Raw genomic sequence first — 16148 nt, forward strand, 5'->3', positions numbered from 1 at the left:
CACTGATTCGATAGTTGATTAATACTCATTTAGATAATATAAATTGCATGAATCCTGATAAGAGTTGCAGCCCTGGACTTTACCCAATCATTGTTTGAAACCCTTGAAATTGAATCATGTTTGTTTAATTTTGTTTATCTTTTAGATTATAAAATAAAACACTCTTGAAATCTTGACACCATTTGTGTTTAGCTGAAAACATTGGAATAATTGAGTTTTCTAATTGTATGTCTCTCTGAGTACGATACCCGGCTTTTCCTAAGAGCCACTTTAATACTTGAACGACCACGTACACTTATGTGTGCGATTTGGGTGCAACAACTTTTTGGCGCCGCTGTCGGGGACTTTAGAATTAGGAACTATTTGATTTTTCTGATATCTGAAGTTAAAAAGCAAGTGTTGACAACTTGATCTTAGCAATTCATTGTTGCAGGTTGTACTGAAATTTCAAACTGGACGACGATCAAGGATTGGTAGAGCCTCTAGCTGAAGCAATCCCACGTACCACCAATGTGACATCATGCATTCAGAAACCTGCAGCTGGTGGAAGGTTTGAACTGAAGAAGAGTATGGTGCAACTATTGCACACTAATGGGCAGTTCACTAGTCTATCGCACAAGGATCCAACAGTCCACATCCAAAACTACCTCGAGATCAGTGATACTTACACTCCAAATGGAGTAAACGAGGATTACGTGACGCTCACTTTATTCTCCTTTTCTCTACTCGGGGAAGCAAAAAGATGGTTAAACTCCGAGCCCGCTAACTCTATTACCACCTGGGATGATCTACCACAGAAATTCCTCATCAGATTTTTCCATCTGGGAAAACAACTAAGTTGAGAAGTGACATCCTAAGTTTTAGACAGAAAGGAGGGGAGAACTTGTACCAAGCTTGGGACAGGTTTAAATCGATGTTGATGAGCTTACCACATCATCACCAATCTAATGAGGTGTTAGTCCATACCTTCATTGAAAGGTTGGAGACTAGCACCAAAATTTTACGTGATTCAGCTGCAGGTAGTCAAGCTTTGATGAAGACTTATGTTGAACTATTCACCTTGCTGAACAGGATCTCACAGGGTAACCCCAAACGAAACGGAGAAGGGTGAAACCTGTGATACAAAAATTTACAAGTATGCTGGAGGTAGAAGCAGTGACTGCTTTAACTGCACAGATTGTTGCAATGCAGAATATGATGAACACCCAATTTAGAAATATATTGTTGGGACAACAACAAGCTCAGGTGAATGTAGTTTTGCGGAGGTTGTGATCATAGTGCAAAGGTATGTGGTGAAAACCCGGATTCTGTAAATTTTGTAGGGAATGCGCAACGAGGAGGAGGCCAACAGAACTATGGAAACTCTTACAACCCGAGTTGGCATAACCATCAAAAGTTTTCTTGGGGTGGTAATCAAAATCATTATAGACAGCAGGGAAATGCGCAAGGGTACCAACCACAGGTCCAACGGGAGAAGCCAAATAAGAAGTCTAGTAACATGAGCATGGAGGAGATGCTATAAAAGATTATGGCTGATCAAGCCCAGTTAGTTGATGATGTAACAAATAATCAGTTGGCTACACATAATTTGGAGAAACAATTCGAGCAGTTTGCTAGTGCCCAGAACTCACGACCGCAAGGAGGTTTGCCGGGAAACACTTATCCAAATCCCAAGCAGGTAAACATGGTTGGTACTCGCAGTGGTTTGCAATTGGAGGAATTAGCTCCTAAGAAAAGAAACATTGAATATGTGATGAAAGAAAGTGAACCCAAGAAGAGTGAGGTTGTTCCACAAGAAGAACGAGAGAAACCAATAGTGAAACCACCTCCTCCATTCCCTCAAAAGTTCAAGAAACATAAGGAGGATGAATGTTTCAATAAGTTTCTCTCTCTTTTGAAACAAGTTCGCATTAACTTGCCATTGGTAGATATTTTGCATGGTATACCCAGGTATGCTAAATATGTGAAGGAGATTGTAGCAAATAAAAGGAGGTTGATCGAATATGAGACTGTTGTACTTACTGAAGAGTGTAGCTCCTGAATCCAAAATAAGTTGCCCACCAAACTGAAAGATTCGGGTAGCTTTACGATTTAGATCACTATAGGGCAGAGCATCCATGAGCGAGGATTGTGTGATCTAGGAGCTAGTATCAATTGATGCCAACTTCGTTGTACAAAATATGGGGTTGGGTAGTTCTAAACCTACTACCATTATCTTGTAGTTGACTGATAGATCTGTTAATAGGCCAGTGGGTGTTGTAGAGGATGTGTTAGTGCAAGTGGGATCGTTGATATTCCCAGTAGACTTTGTTGTACTGAATTTTGAGCTAGATCCTAAGGTTCCATTCATCTTAGGAAAACCTTTCTTGGCTATTAGGTAGGCTATGATAGATGTAGCAGCTGGGCAACTCACTATGCTGGCACATAATAAAGTTGAGGTGTTTGATGTGTACAAGGCATTAAAGTTACCAGTTGTATATGAAGAGTTTTCTACAATAACTGTGATAGATCTTGAGGTAGAGGCTCGATATATTGCATCCAAGGACCCCTTAGAGCGAGTGTTAGTAGGAAATGATATTTATGAGGATGCTGAGGCACATGATATGGTGCAATATCTTTATGTGGTACTTATAGGTACAACACGAGATCAATGAAAGCCTTTAAATAGGGTGTTGGGTCCTCCACCCACGCCCTCCATTGAAGAAGCACCCCAGTTGGAGTTAAAAGCATTGCCAGCCCACCTCAGGTATGTATTTTTGGGTGAAGATAAAACTTTACCAGTTATTTTGTCTGCAACATTGTCTGATACACATGTGGAAGCAAAATTAATCATCTTGAAGAAGAGGAAAGCAACTTTTGGTTGGCTGATGTCCGACATCCATGGAATTAGTCCCGAGTTATGTATGCATAAAATCTATATAGAGGAAAGGCATAAGTCGAGTGCACAACATCAACGGAGACTAAATCCAGTGATGAATGATGTGGTGAGAAAAGAGGTAATTAAGTGGTTAAATGCAGGGATCGTGTACCCCATATCAGATAGTAAATGGGTGAGTCTAGTATAGTGTGTGTCCAAGAAGGGCGGAATGACGGTGGTAACCAATGAAAAGAATGAATTGATCCCCACAAGAATAGTGACTAGGTGGCGTATCGACATAGATTACAGGAAGTTGAATGATGCTACCAGAAAGGACCATTACCCGATGCCTTTTATTGATCAGATGCTGGATAGATTGGCGGGTCAGGAATATTACTACTTCCTAGATGGGTACTTAGGGTACAATCAGATTGTTATTGCACCAGAGGACTAGGAGAAAACTACCTTCACTTGTCTGTATGGCACTTATGCGTTCAAGCATATGCCATTCAACTTATGCAATGCATCAGCGACATTTCAGAGATGCATGATGGCAATCTTCCATGATATGGTGGAGGATTTTATTGAGGTGTTCATGGATGACTTCTCGGTGTTTGGTGAGTCTTTTGAACTTTGTTTGACTAATCTTGACAGGATTTTTGCCAGGTGTGAAGAAACAAACCTTGTGTTGAACTGGGAGAAGTGTCACTTCTTAGTTCGAGAGGGGATTGTGTTGGGACACAAAATCTCCAAGAATCAGCTGGAAGTTGACAAAGTTAAAGTGGAGGTTATTGAGAAGTTTCCACCCCCATCAAAGTAAAGTGAGTTAGAAGCTTTCTAGGTCATGTTGGGTTCTATAGAAGGTTCATCAAGGACTTCTCTAAGACTGCAAGACCCATGTGTAGCTTGTTAGAGAAAGAGATGAAGTTTGTATTTGATGAGAACTGTTTGCATGTATTTGAGCTATTGAAGATGAAATTGATAGAAGCACCTATTGGGAGCTTCCATTCGAGCTTATGTGCGATGCCAGTGACATGGCGGTTGGGGCAGTGTTTGGGCAACGAAAAGATAAGATGTTTCATTCCATCTACTATGCTAGCAAGACACTTGATGCAGCCCAATCAAATTATACTGTTACTAAAAAAGAGATGTTGGCATTACTGTTTGCATTTGATAAGTTCGGGTTATACTTGGTAGGAACCAAGGTTGTAGTGTACACTGATCATGTTGCAATCCGGTACTTGTTTAATAAGAAGGATGCCAAGCCAAGGTTGATTAGGTGGATTTTACTATTACAAGAGTTTGATCTAGAGATAAGAGATAGGAAGGGAACTGAGAACCAAATAGTTGATCATCTGTCCAGATTTGAGGATTCATCTCATATGAAGAATGAGGGGCAGATTCGCAAAGAGTTTCCTGTTGAGAAATTTCTTGCTTTGGACCTCGCTCGAGTGCCTTGGTATGCTGACATTGTTAATTTTCAGGTGAGCGATTTATTTCCACCTGAGGCCTCAAGGTTGAAGTATGATGCACGCTTCTATATATGGGATGAGCCTTTCTTATTCAAGCAGGGACCTGATCAGATGGTGTGAAGGTGTGTAGCTAAATTGGAGGTGACACAAGTGTTGGAGAGTTGTCACTCTTCACTATATGGTGGACACCATGGGGGCGGACACACTGCACATAAGGTATTGCAATCCGGTTTCTTTTGGCCTACTCTTTATAAAGATGCTCCTATGTTTGTAAAGGGTTGTGATCAGTGTCAAAGGATGGGCACCATTTCTAGAAGGCATGAGATGCCATTGAGCAATATACTGGAGGTTGAGATCTTTGACGTATGAGGGATAGATTTCATGGGATCATTCCCATCTTCTCTTGGTAATCAATATATCTTAGTGGTAGTGGAATACACGTCTAAGTAAGTGAAGTATGTCGCATTACCATCCAATGATTCAAAGGTGGTCGTGAAATTCATCTGAAAGCACATTTTCACCAGGTTTGGAACTCCAAGGGCTATGATCAGTGATGGAGGTACGCATTTTATTAATAGTTTAGTGCATAATTTGTTGCCTAAATATGAGGTAAGACACAAGGTAGCTACAATGTATCATCCCCGGACTAGTGGCAAGGTAGAAGTGTCTAATAGAGAGGTCAAACAAATCATCCAAAAGATTCTAAATGCCCAAAGGAAAGATTGGGTGGACAAGTTAATTGATGTCTTGTGGGCATACCTGACTGCATACAAGACACCGATATGGACTTCTCCTTATCGAATGGTGTTTGGAAAAGCATGTCACCTCCCAGCTGAATTGGAGAATAAGGCATACTGGGAGATTAAAAAGTTTAATCTGGATACTGAGTTAGCTGGAGAGAAGAGAATAATGCAGTTGCATGAGTTAGAAGAGTTCAGGATTTACGCCTATGAGAATGCTAAGCTATACAAAGAGAAGACCAAGAGGTGGCATGACAAGCATATTGTGGCACACATCTTTGAGCATGGTCAATTAGTGTTGTTGTTTAACTCACGATTGAAGTTAATCCCCACAAATCTTTGATCTAAATGGAGTGGTCCATTTGAAGTTGTGAGGATGACTCAACATGGTGCAGTGGAGCTAAGGAACAAGAACAAGAGCTCTACTCTCCTTGTGAACGGACAACAGGTTAAGCAATATTTTGGAAATGATGTTTATCGTGAGTTGAAAGTGCTCACATTGAATGACGAATGAGTCATGAGATGGGTCGTGCTGCGACGTTAAATCAGGCACTGCACGGGAGGCAACCCGTGACCCCTTGTAACAGTTAGGATTTCTTTTGTTTTGTTTTGTTATTTCAATTCATAGGAATTAGTAAAAAAAAGATATATTTAGAAAAGTACAAAAAAATGAGTCGTGCCACGACCAAAATTAAGGCGTTGAATAGGAGGCAACCCATTTAAGTGTACTAATGGGTTTTGAGCTTAAAATGTGCAGGAATCAGTATTTTCAATCCATGGCGTGTCGCGGAGGTGGACTTTGATTTCGCCTCGATGGAAATTGTTTTTCCAGCACGAGGCAGACCGGTCCGTGGAACCATGTCGCGGAAGGGGGCCTGAAATTTGGTTTCGACGAGGATTACCATTTACATCAAGAAAAAGGGGTCAGCGTAACCATCCCACGTCGCGGAAGAGGGATGGAAATTTTGATTTCGTACAATTTTAATTAATTTCGTGAGGCAGAACACTCTGTATCCACCCCGCATCGCGCCCCAGATAAGTTCACTTCAATTTTCATTAAATGAAATGGGTTTTGCCCATTTTAAATGGAATTAACCCAACCCAGATCCCTTTTAACCCCTAAGTCTTCAAAAAATCCCATTACTTCACCCTAAATTCGCGATTTTTCACTCCCTTTCCCCTTCTCCCTTGGTCGAATTTAGCTACTACATCCATAATGCGCAGTCCCTTTGAACTGTTGTTTAAAGTATCAGGTGTGGGAATTGTGGGTTTGCCTGGGGACGTTTTTTAATGATGTGTGTGATATTATTGTTCTAGGTGATTTCGAATTCTTGAGTATAAATCATCTAATGTTCATTGTTGTTGTTCTGAAATTGATTGGGTGAATATATATGGGCTATGCATAATTGTGAGGGATTGTTTCTAAATGGTTAATGCTTAATGTAGAGTCTTGAGTCAATTGCCTTATTTTGCTTGAATGTGGACGTAAGGTGAGTTTGGAAGGGTTGCATGTATTTTCTTGGTTCAAAGATTGGGGTAGTATGTTGGCCCAAAAGGGGGTAATTCTGTATTGGTGGTCAGACCATGTGTAGTGAGTATAGTAGGTGTGTCGGAATTTCAGCGTGTGAATTCTTGAATAACACAAATGGTATTTGCTTGAATGAAATTGATTGCTTCATGTACACTGTGTGGGATTTTGAAGTCTGAGTAGAAAGTCTCTTTGATCGTGATTGAGTGGTGATTAGGTCTCAAATTGTTGCATGAGTTGTGTGTTGTGAATTCTTGAGTAGCACCGATAAGTGTATGCACCATTTGGAATGGGTAGTTGATGGTGTTTATTATGGTTTCGCCTGTGGGAAGTCTGAGTACCTAGGCAGGAGGCTGCAATGAACTAAGTGTGGGGTGGTGTGTGCACACCACCCAAATTGTTATCAATGTTATGTGTGATGGGTTGAACTCTACTATGCTTGCAGGTAATCATGTTGAGCTCACAAAGACCCATATGGAAGTTGCCATGTCGAGCCATAGGAAATGTGTCCGGAGTGGGAATGTCCCACCCGCACCTTCAGTGCCTATAGGCCAAATAGGGCGGTTCGGGGGTGAAGGTTGTAACCAAAGAAGGGAAAGCATGGTACAAAAAGCACATTGAGGCGTCATATTTCTCTGATGTTTGTATTGACAGGGACAGCCTGGCGCGGGAGTTCCCACATATACCAAGGCAGATTAGGGAGTTGCGTATTAAGTTTATCTTCGCAGAGCTGGAAGAGTGCAACTTGCACATGGTCTGAGAATTCTACGTCAATTGGGCACCGGAGGCAAGATCACATTTTTTGACTGTGCGGGGAGTTAATGTGCCTATCACTCCCGCAGGTATAAATGACATATTAGGTACACCACATGACACAAATCCACTAGTCCAAGCAACGTTAAACATACGCCCTCCATACTGGGCCATAAGACATACTATGTGCGGTCCACAGTCTATGTCACAATGGACTAAATATAGTGGGAAAAGATATAACCAATCTCTTCCTTATGCTCACATGCTTAGGGAGACGCGCATCTGGCTAAAGATTGTCATGAACTGCTTGATAACGGGTCTCCACTACACATATATTACTCAGGATAGGGTGTGCTTGGTATATGCTTTGATGACTGCTACAGAACTGAGTATCAGAGCAGTCTTGAAATCTGCGATATGAAAGGCCTGGGTTCACAAAGGGCACAAGTATGCTTTTGGTGGCCTTATTACCAGGATGTGTCGTCTTGCAGGTGTTTCTGAAGAAAATGTGGACTATATGGCACCCTTATTCCCAACACTAGTGGATATCACTAGAACAAAGGGGCTCGACATTGAGTTTGGGCCAACTCTCACCACTGCTGAGTGACATCGACATGATAAGCTGATTATGGCTAGGATGTATGGCCTAGAGATGCTGCGCCATCAGAATGGCTGCCTAGCTTCCACTGATATGCAGTTGGGAGAGGTTGAGAGGCGTTACCCTCTGAATGACCATGCCAAGGCCTTACTTGGCATTGGTCCTGAGTTTCGTGAGCCGGTTGACAATGACATTTCGATCGATGAGGAGAGATTACAGACCAGCTCAGATATGGAGTCTGACTCGGATGAGGAGGTAGACCCCGCTCAGGACGGTGATGAGGCTGAATGGGGTGATGCGATGGAGAATTGATCAGGGAGTGTTTTTACCTTACCTCTTGAACTGTTTTGATAATTTTGTAAAGCACCGGGGACAGTGCTAATGTTTAAGTGTGGTGTGAAGGGTGAAAAGCATACCTAGTCTGTATATATTTTTATTGTTGAACATTGTTACAGTCTGCTTTGTTTTTGTTTTGTTTTATCTTGGGTTCCTTGGAGGTTGTTTTCAGTTCTTTGGCCAAGGAAAGTCCCTTTGAACTGTACAAAATGCAAAAAGATTTTATCTTGTTAGGATTTGAGTTAATAGTCACAGTTGAGTCACATTGCCCAATGATAGATGGATGATAACCGTCTTAAGGGCAATTTCGTTATTTGAGTCTTAGATTGGTTTGTGCTGAAGCTGAAATTCTGAGAGGAAAATGTATGAAAGCATGATTTGAAATTGATATATGAATGCAGTTGAACTTCTTGTATTTTGACCTGAATGATGCAACTTAAGCTTAAATTGGACCTTGTGCATGATGATGAGTCCATGAATTGGACTCATTTAGGGCTTTATTTTGATAGAAATAGTGTCCTTGAATGCTTATTTTGTCTTAATATCTGATGAAAACTCTTAAGATTTAGGTATTTGAAGTTTTAGTGGAAGCATGGACACTTAGGCACAAAAAGGAACAAAAAGGTTGAAAAGAATGAAGAACTGAAGCATTATCATCGCCAAGAACCTTTGGCGATTAGCCGAAAGGACAGACTCCGCCCTTTGTTCCAGTATGCGAAGCCCTGAAGGAAGAGGATCAAAAAGGCAATGAAAGGAGCAGCCGGTACGCACAAACTTAAATGCACCACCTCAGAAAATGGTAACGGGAATTACAATCAATGAAGGAGGATCATGACCTTCACAGAAAAGAAAGCAAGTTATCCCACCGGGAGATAAAGGCAAATGAAAAAAGCACATCGCTAGGAAGGGCACAAATGTTGAACGAGCTGTTTCTGAGCCGGAGGTTTAGCAACCTTTGATAAATCGAAGGGAGGAACTTAGCGCTAGAAATCAGCCCATAGCTACCGGAACCCCTTCAGCTGCCACCTCCCCGACTACCGAATCAGTGCCAACTCCAACACCACCTCCAGTGGCTCCTGCACTCCCTGTAGCTCCACCTCCACCCAGGTTGCTAAACAGACTAAAAGGCGATGGTTTACAAACCATTCTAGAAGAAAAGTTACTATCTGTAGAGGGTTTGTGAAATGATCCAAAAAGTTCTTAAAAATGTGCTTCGGAAGTTACCGGAAACTTGTTTAGCTATATATAAAAAAATCCGTTTCGTTTTTCGAAAATCCAACTTCGTATTCTTGTTTAGGGGGTCAAATTGAGTGGGAAATGGGTCTAACCCAAATTTTAGAGCAACCGTATCAAAATCCGAAATTTCCAAGATAAGCCTTTTTCGAGGGTCTACTTTGGAGGGTCATATCTCCTAGCACACAAATTATTGGGTGGCCAATAACATATCCATGGAAATCCCTTTGAGTTAGCTACCTAACTCACTTTGTTTCACCTCATTCGGAATTCGGACGAAGAAGTTATGCCAATTTTCGTAAAATCTGTTCGGCAGGAAAGACAATTTCCAGTGAGCGTTTTTACTGTTCACCCGCCTCATTTTTTTTTCTAAGTGTTGGACCATTTTTCCAAAGGGCATATGTTATTTCCTATATACCATTAGTTCAATTCCCATCTCTAAAACATTTCCCAAAACACCTCTCCCAAACTTAGACACGTTTTCTCTCAAGTTCTCTCAAGAACCCTAATCCAAAACCTTCCTCAAGATTGAAGAAACTCTTGCTCCAAGTTCCAAGCTTCCATTGAAGACACTCTCAAGACCTTCATAAAATCTCAAGGTATGTGGTGTTGAACTCATGGGTCCTTCCACCCATAGTGCCTAGACTCTATTCTACTCACTAATTCATGGTTTAAGTTAAGATTCATAAATTAGTCTTGTTCTTTGTAATAATTTCCTGCACATTGAATTTTAAACATGAAAAGTGATTGTTTTGAGCATGCTGTGACTCTAGAACTTGAACCTAAATTTGGAATGGATGTGGAGATTTTCATGTGGTATTTTGGGTGTTAAAAAGGTGTTGTTGTAGGTTGTTCACTAATTTGGCTGCATAATTACTACCCTATTTTCCATGCTCTTTGATTCCATTACATGCCTTCAAGGTGTTTGACAAAATGTCCAACTATGGAGAATTGATGAATCGATGCTTTAAAGCTTGAGTTATGAGATGTATAGAAATCCAGAGATGTGTTGATGACAAACTAAGCTTGTGTATATGTTCATTCCATACGTGAGATTGCATTAGAGCCTAATGGGAATTTCCTATATAAAGTGTTGCATGACCATGCCCGGTTCGGGGGAAAAGAACCGGACAACCATGTGAGAGGTTTATATCTCACCACCTAGGATGTTTGGGGTGTGACCAACATCAACCATGTGAGAGGTTTATATCTCACCACCTAGGATGCTTGGGGTGTGACCAACATCAACCATGTGAGGGGTTTATACCTTGCCACCAGGGTGTCCGAGTGTGAACGGCATCCCCCATCCTAAGTTGGGGTTATAGATTGGTTGGATCATGCATACACATATGATATCTACTATTAGTATAGATTTACTTAAACATGTTTTGACTTCACTTTGATCATGCATCCTCATATTGTTATTCATAATGCCTATGAAACTATTTCTTGTATTTCGATTGTGTCCTTGTTTATTGTTGTGTTGCACCCCGCATACTTAGTACATTCCAAGTACTAACGCATATTTTGCCTACATGATGTCACCATGTAGGGACCGGAGCTACTCTTGATCCTTCTCTCCATTCACGTGGCTAGTACGGTGCTTATCCGAGTTGTTGGTGAGTTCTCAATGATTCGAGGGCTATGTTATGTTTCCTACTCCTATGTTTTGAGACTTTAGCTTGCAATTATATTTTGACTATGAGGGGAGCCGGTAGTATGTCATGGCCCCGTCCTATCTATGTATGTAGAGGTGTGCGTTGGACAAGTATTTTGTAAATGAGCTTGACTCTTGTTCTATGATGTCATTTTGAAATGGTTTGCCCTTAGTCCCTATTTTCCGTTAATTAATGTTGAATGTACTTCCGCGACCGATGAAGTGTGATGACAAGTTTGAGAGGCTTGTTTGGGGTTCCTTCGGGTTCCTCATTCGCCATGTCACGTCTAGGCCCTAGGCTTGGGTCGTGACAAGCTTGGTATCAAAGCACTAGGTTGTTAAATCCTCGGAGTCCAACACACCACGTTGAGTAGAGTACTAATCATGGTTGTGAAGCGCGCCACGACTATGAATGGGAGGCTACAAAATGTTTTAGGAAAGGTTTTCCTTCTTCATGTTCTATGTCGTGCTTAGAGTGCGATAAGGTGATTCCTCCCTAACGCTTGTTCTTTGGATTGCTAGATCATCATGCCAAACATGAGGGGAAGACGGGCCCGATCACCGGAAGAGCCACCCACCAATGGTGAGCTCCGTGATGCACTCACCATGCTTGCACAAGTGGTAGCTAACCAAGTGCAACAAGGAGCCCAAGATCCTCAAACTACCACCCCGGGGGAAAGTGTGAGAGATTTCATGAGGATGAACCCTCCGGTCTTCCATGGTTCAAAGGTGGATGAGGACCCGCAAGAGTTCATCGATGAGGTATGCAAAATCTTGACCATTATAGATGTTGGTGCTTGTGAGAAGGCGGAATTGGCGGCCTACCAACTCAAGGGGGTTGCTCAAATTTGGTTTGATCAATGGAAGGGCGAGAAAGGTAATGGTTATGTGGTGTTGTGGGAGGAGTTTAAACTTGCTTTCCTTAATAGGTTCTTCCCTCTTGAGCTTAGGGAGGCAAAGTTGGTGGAGTTCATGAACTTGAAGCAAGGAGCTATGAGTGTGAGGGAGTATGCCCTCAAATTTGTCCAACTCTCCAAGTATGCACCTCACTTGGTGGCCGACTCTAGGTCGAGGATGAACAAATTTGTGATGGGTGTATTCGACTTGGTTAGTGAGGAGTGTCGGTCTGCTATGCTCATTGGAGATATGGATTTGTCTCGGTTGATGACTTATTCCGAGCAAATGGAGGAGGAGAAATTGAGGAAGAAAAGGGGGCACGAGGCCAAGAGGGCCCGATTGGAGAATAGGTTCCCTAAGGGTGCTAGATTTCATCAAGGCCGAGGAAACCCTCATGTCAACCGGGGATTTGCTATCAATGTTCCTAGACCTCAAGGGGGAGGTGAAGTGGGTTTTTATGGATGTATGCCCTAAGTGTGGGAGGAAGCATGGTGGTCCTTGCATGAAGGGTTCGGGCTTGCTTTGAATGTGGAGAAGTGGGTCATAAGAGGTTTGAGTGTCCCAAGATCCGCAACAAGGTCCGAAGTGCTAACACTACTCCTTTGGGTAGAGGTGCTTCTCAAAGTGGTGCCCCAAGGGACAATCGATTTTATGTTTTGCATGGTAGACAAGGTGTTAATGAGACCCCGGATGTGGTGACCGGTATGTTGCAAATCTTTGATCTTGATGTTTATACTTTGATTGATCCGGGTGCCACCCTTTCCTTTGTTACCCCCTTAGTTGCTAGAAAATTTCATGTCGAGTCGGAATTGTTGCATGAGTCATATGAAGTATCTACTCCCATTGGTGTCTCTATTGTTGCTAGAAAAGTGTATAGAAATTGTCCGGTTTGCATATTGAATAAGTTGTTGCCTTGCGATCTTGTTGAGTTGAACATGGTGGATTTTGATGTTATTCTTGGGATGGATTGGTTGCATGCATATTATGCTTCTATTGATTGTAGGACTCGTAAAGTCAAGTTTTGATTTCCTAATGAAACCCGTCCTTGAGTGGGAGAGCCGGGATGTTGTGGTGAAGGGGAAATTCATATCTTGCATTAAAGCCCATAGGTTGATTTCCAAAGGGTGCTTGTACCATATTGTGAGAGTCAATGATGTGGAGTCTAAAGTCCCTCTTATTGAGTCTATTCCGGTTGTTAATGAGTTTCTAGATGTCTTCCCAGAAGACCTTCCCGGTGTCCCTCCCGAAAGGGAGATAGATCTTGGTATAGACCTCCTTCCCGATACTCAACCTATTTCTATCCCCCCCTTACCGTATGGCCCCGGCGGAGTTGAAAGAGTTGAAAGAGCAATTAAAAGATTTGTTAGAGAAGGGGTTTATTAGACCTAGTCATTCTCCCTGGGGTGCTCCGATTTTGTTTGTGAAGAAAAAATATGGGTCTCTTAGAATGTGTATTGATTATCGACAACTTAATAGGGTCACCGTCAAGAATAGGTATCCTCTTCCAAGGATTGACGATTTATTTGACCAATTGCATGGGGCTAGTCACTTCTCTAAGATTGATCTTCGGTCAGGGTATCATCAAGTGAAGGTGAGGGAGTGTGATATTCTCAAGATGGCCTTTCGTACTAGGTATGGGCACTATGAGTTTGTGGTGATGTCTTTCGGGTTGACTAATGCTCCGGCTCTCTTTATGGATTTGATGAATAGGGTTTTCAAACCCTACCTTGATTCTTTTGTGGTGGTGTTTATAGATGACATCTTGATCTATTCTCGGGGTGAGGAAGAGCACAAGGGTCACTTGAGGGTTGTACTCCAAAGATTGAGGGAAGAGAAGTTGTACGCTAAATATGAAAAGTGTGAGTTTTGGTTGAAGGAAGTTGCTTTCCTAGGCCATGTGGTGACGGGGGATGGTATTAAGGTGGATCCTAAGAAGACCGATGTTATTAGGAATTGGCCTAGACCTTTGACCCCGTCGGATATAAGGAGTTTCTTGGGTTTAGCGGGTTATTATAGGAGATTTGTGGAAGGGTTTTCTTCTCTTGCTTCTCCTATGACTAAGTTGACTCAAAAGAAGGCTAAATTTGTGTGGTTGGATGAGTGTGAGGAAAGCTTCCAAACTTTGAAAGAAAGGCTTGTGTCCGCTCCTATTTTGTCACTTCCGGATGGGTTAGAAGGTTTTGTTGTTTATTGTGATGCTTCACGTATTGGTTTGGGTTGTGTGTTGATGCAAAGTGGTAAGGTTATAGCCTATGCTTCTAGGCAACTTAAGGTTCATGAAAAAAATTACCCAACCCATGATCTTGAATTGGCCGCCGTGGTTTTGCTTTAAAGATTTGGCGTCATTATTTGTATGGGGTGCATGTTGATATCTTCACCGACCATAAGAATCTCCAATATCTGTTCACGCAAAAAGATCTTAACTTGAGACAAAGGAGGTGGTTAGAATTCCTTAAGGATTATGATATGAGTGTTCACTATCATCCGGGGAAAGCTAATGTGGTGGCGGATGCATTGAGTAGAGTGTCCATGGGTAGCTTGGCTCATGTGGAGGAAGGTAGTAAAGAGTTGGCTAAGGAGGTCCATCGATTGGCCAAATTGGGAGTTAGGTTAGAAGGGGTGGATAGTAGAGGAGTAGTTGTTGTTGATGGTCAAGGTATTCCTTGGTTGATGAGGTGATAGTCAAGCAAGATCTTGATCCTTCTTTGGTAGAATTAAAGGCTTCGGTGAGTAGTGGTAAGGTGGAGGTTTTCTCCCAAGGGGGAGATGGTGCCCTTAGGTACTAAGGTAGATTATGTGTTCCTTGTGTGGATGGTGTGAAGGAAAGAATCCTTGATGAGGCTCATAATTCTTTTTATTCTATTCATCCGGGGTCAACAAAGATGTATAGAGACTTGAGGGATGTGTATTGGTGGGGCGGTATGAAGAAGGACATTGCAAAATTTGTTTCGGGTTGCCATAGTTGTCAACAAGTCAAGGCCAAACATCAAAGGCCGGGTGGCCTAACTCAAGACATTGAGATACCTACTTGGAAGTGGGAAGAAATCAACATGGATTTTGTAGTGGGCTTACCCAAGGCTAGAAGAGGCTTTGATTCGGTTTGGGTGGTGGTTGATCGGATGACAAAGTCGGCTCATTTCCTACCGGTTAAAACTACTTACGGGGCTGAAGAGTATGCCAAGTTGTACATTCATGAATTGGTAAGGTTTGCATGGGATTCCTTTGTCTATCATCTCGGATCGTGGTGCCAATTCACTTCTCACTTTTGGAAGTCATTCCAAAGGGGTCTTGGTACAAAGGTAAAGCTTAGCACGGCCTTCCACCCTCAAACGGATGGCCAAGCTGAAAGAACAATTCAAACCTTGGAGGATATGCTTAGAGCTTGTGTATTGGAGTTGAAAGGTAGTTGGATGATCATCTTCCTTTGATTGAATTTGCATACAACAATAGTTATCATTCTAGTATCGGTATGGCTCCTTTTGAGGCACTTTATGGTAGACGGTGTAGGTCACCGGTTGGGTGGTTTGAAGTTGGAGAGGTGGCCTTGTCGGGTCCGGATCTGGTCATGGATGCTCTTGAGAAGGTAAGGATGATTAGGGAGAGGTTGAAAACAGCCCAAAGTCGTCAAAAGTCTTATGCCGATGTGAGAGACGGATCTTGATTCAAAGTGGGTGATTGGTTTATTTGAAAGTTTCTCCAATGAAAGGTGTGGTTCGTTTTGGTAAGAAGGGGAAATTAAGTCCTAGGTATGTCGGTCCTTATGAGATAATAAGAAGGGTTGGTAAAGTAGCCTATGAGTTGGGGTTGCCCAAGGAGATGGAATTAGTTCATCCGGTATTCCATGTATCGATGTTGAGGAAATGTGTTGGTGATCCTAACGCTATTGTACCTCTTGAGGTTGTGGGTGTTGTAAGATAATTTGACGTATGAAGAAGTCCGGTTCAGATTTAGATAGACAAGTTAAAAGGTTGAGGAACAAAGAAGTGGCGTCCGTTAAGGTGCTTTGGAGAAATCAACAAGTGGAAGTGCTACTTGGGAGGCGAAGCGGACATGCAAAGACGTTATCCTTATCTATTC

General features: G+C 42.2%; 1 non-coding gene across 1 annotated transcript; it reads right to left on the reverse strand.

Annotated features, from left to right (window-relative positions):
* Positions 1–835: 835 nt before the first annotated feature.
* LOC125829411 (small nucleolar RNA R71) lies at positions 836–942 on the reverse strand. Its single transcript, XR_007443095.1, has one exon. It is a non-coding gene; the product is annotated as a small nucleolar RNA R71 (small nucleolar RNA).
* Positions 943–16148: the final 15206 nt, after the last annotated feature.

This window comes from Solanum verrucosum, unplaced genomic scaffold (genome assembly GCF_900185275.1).
Source record: "Solanum verrucosum unplaced genomic scaffold, falcon-dt-bn FXZP01000019.1, whole genome shotgun sequence".
In the NCBI taxonomy this organism is placed as follows: Eukaryota; Viridiplantae; Streptophyta; class Magnoliopsida; order Solanales; family Solanaceae; genus Solanum; species Solanum verrucosum.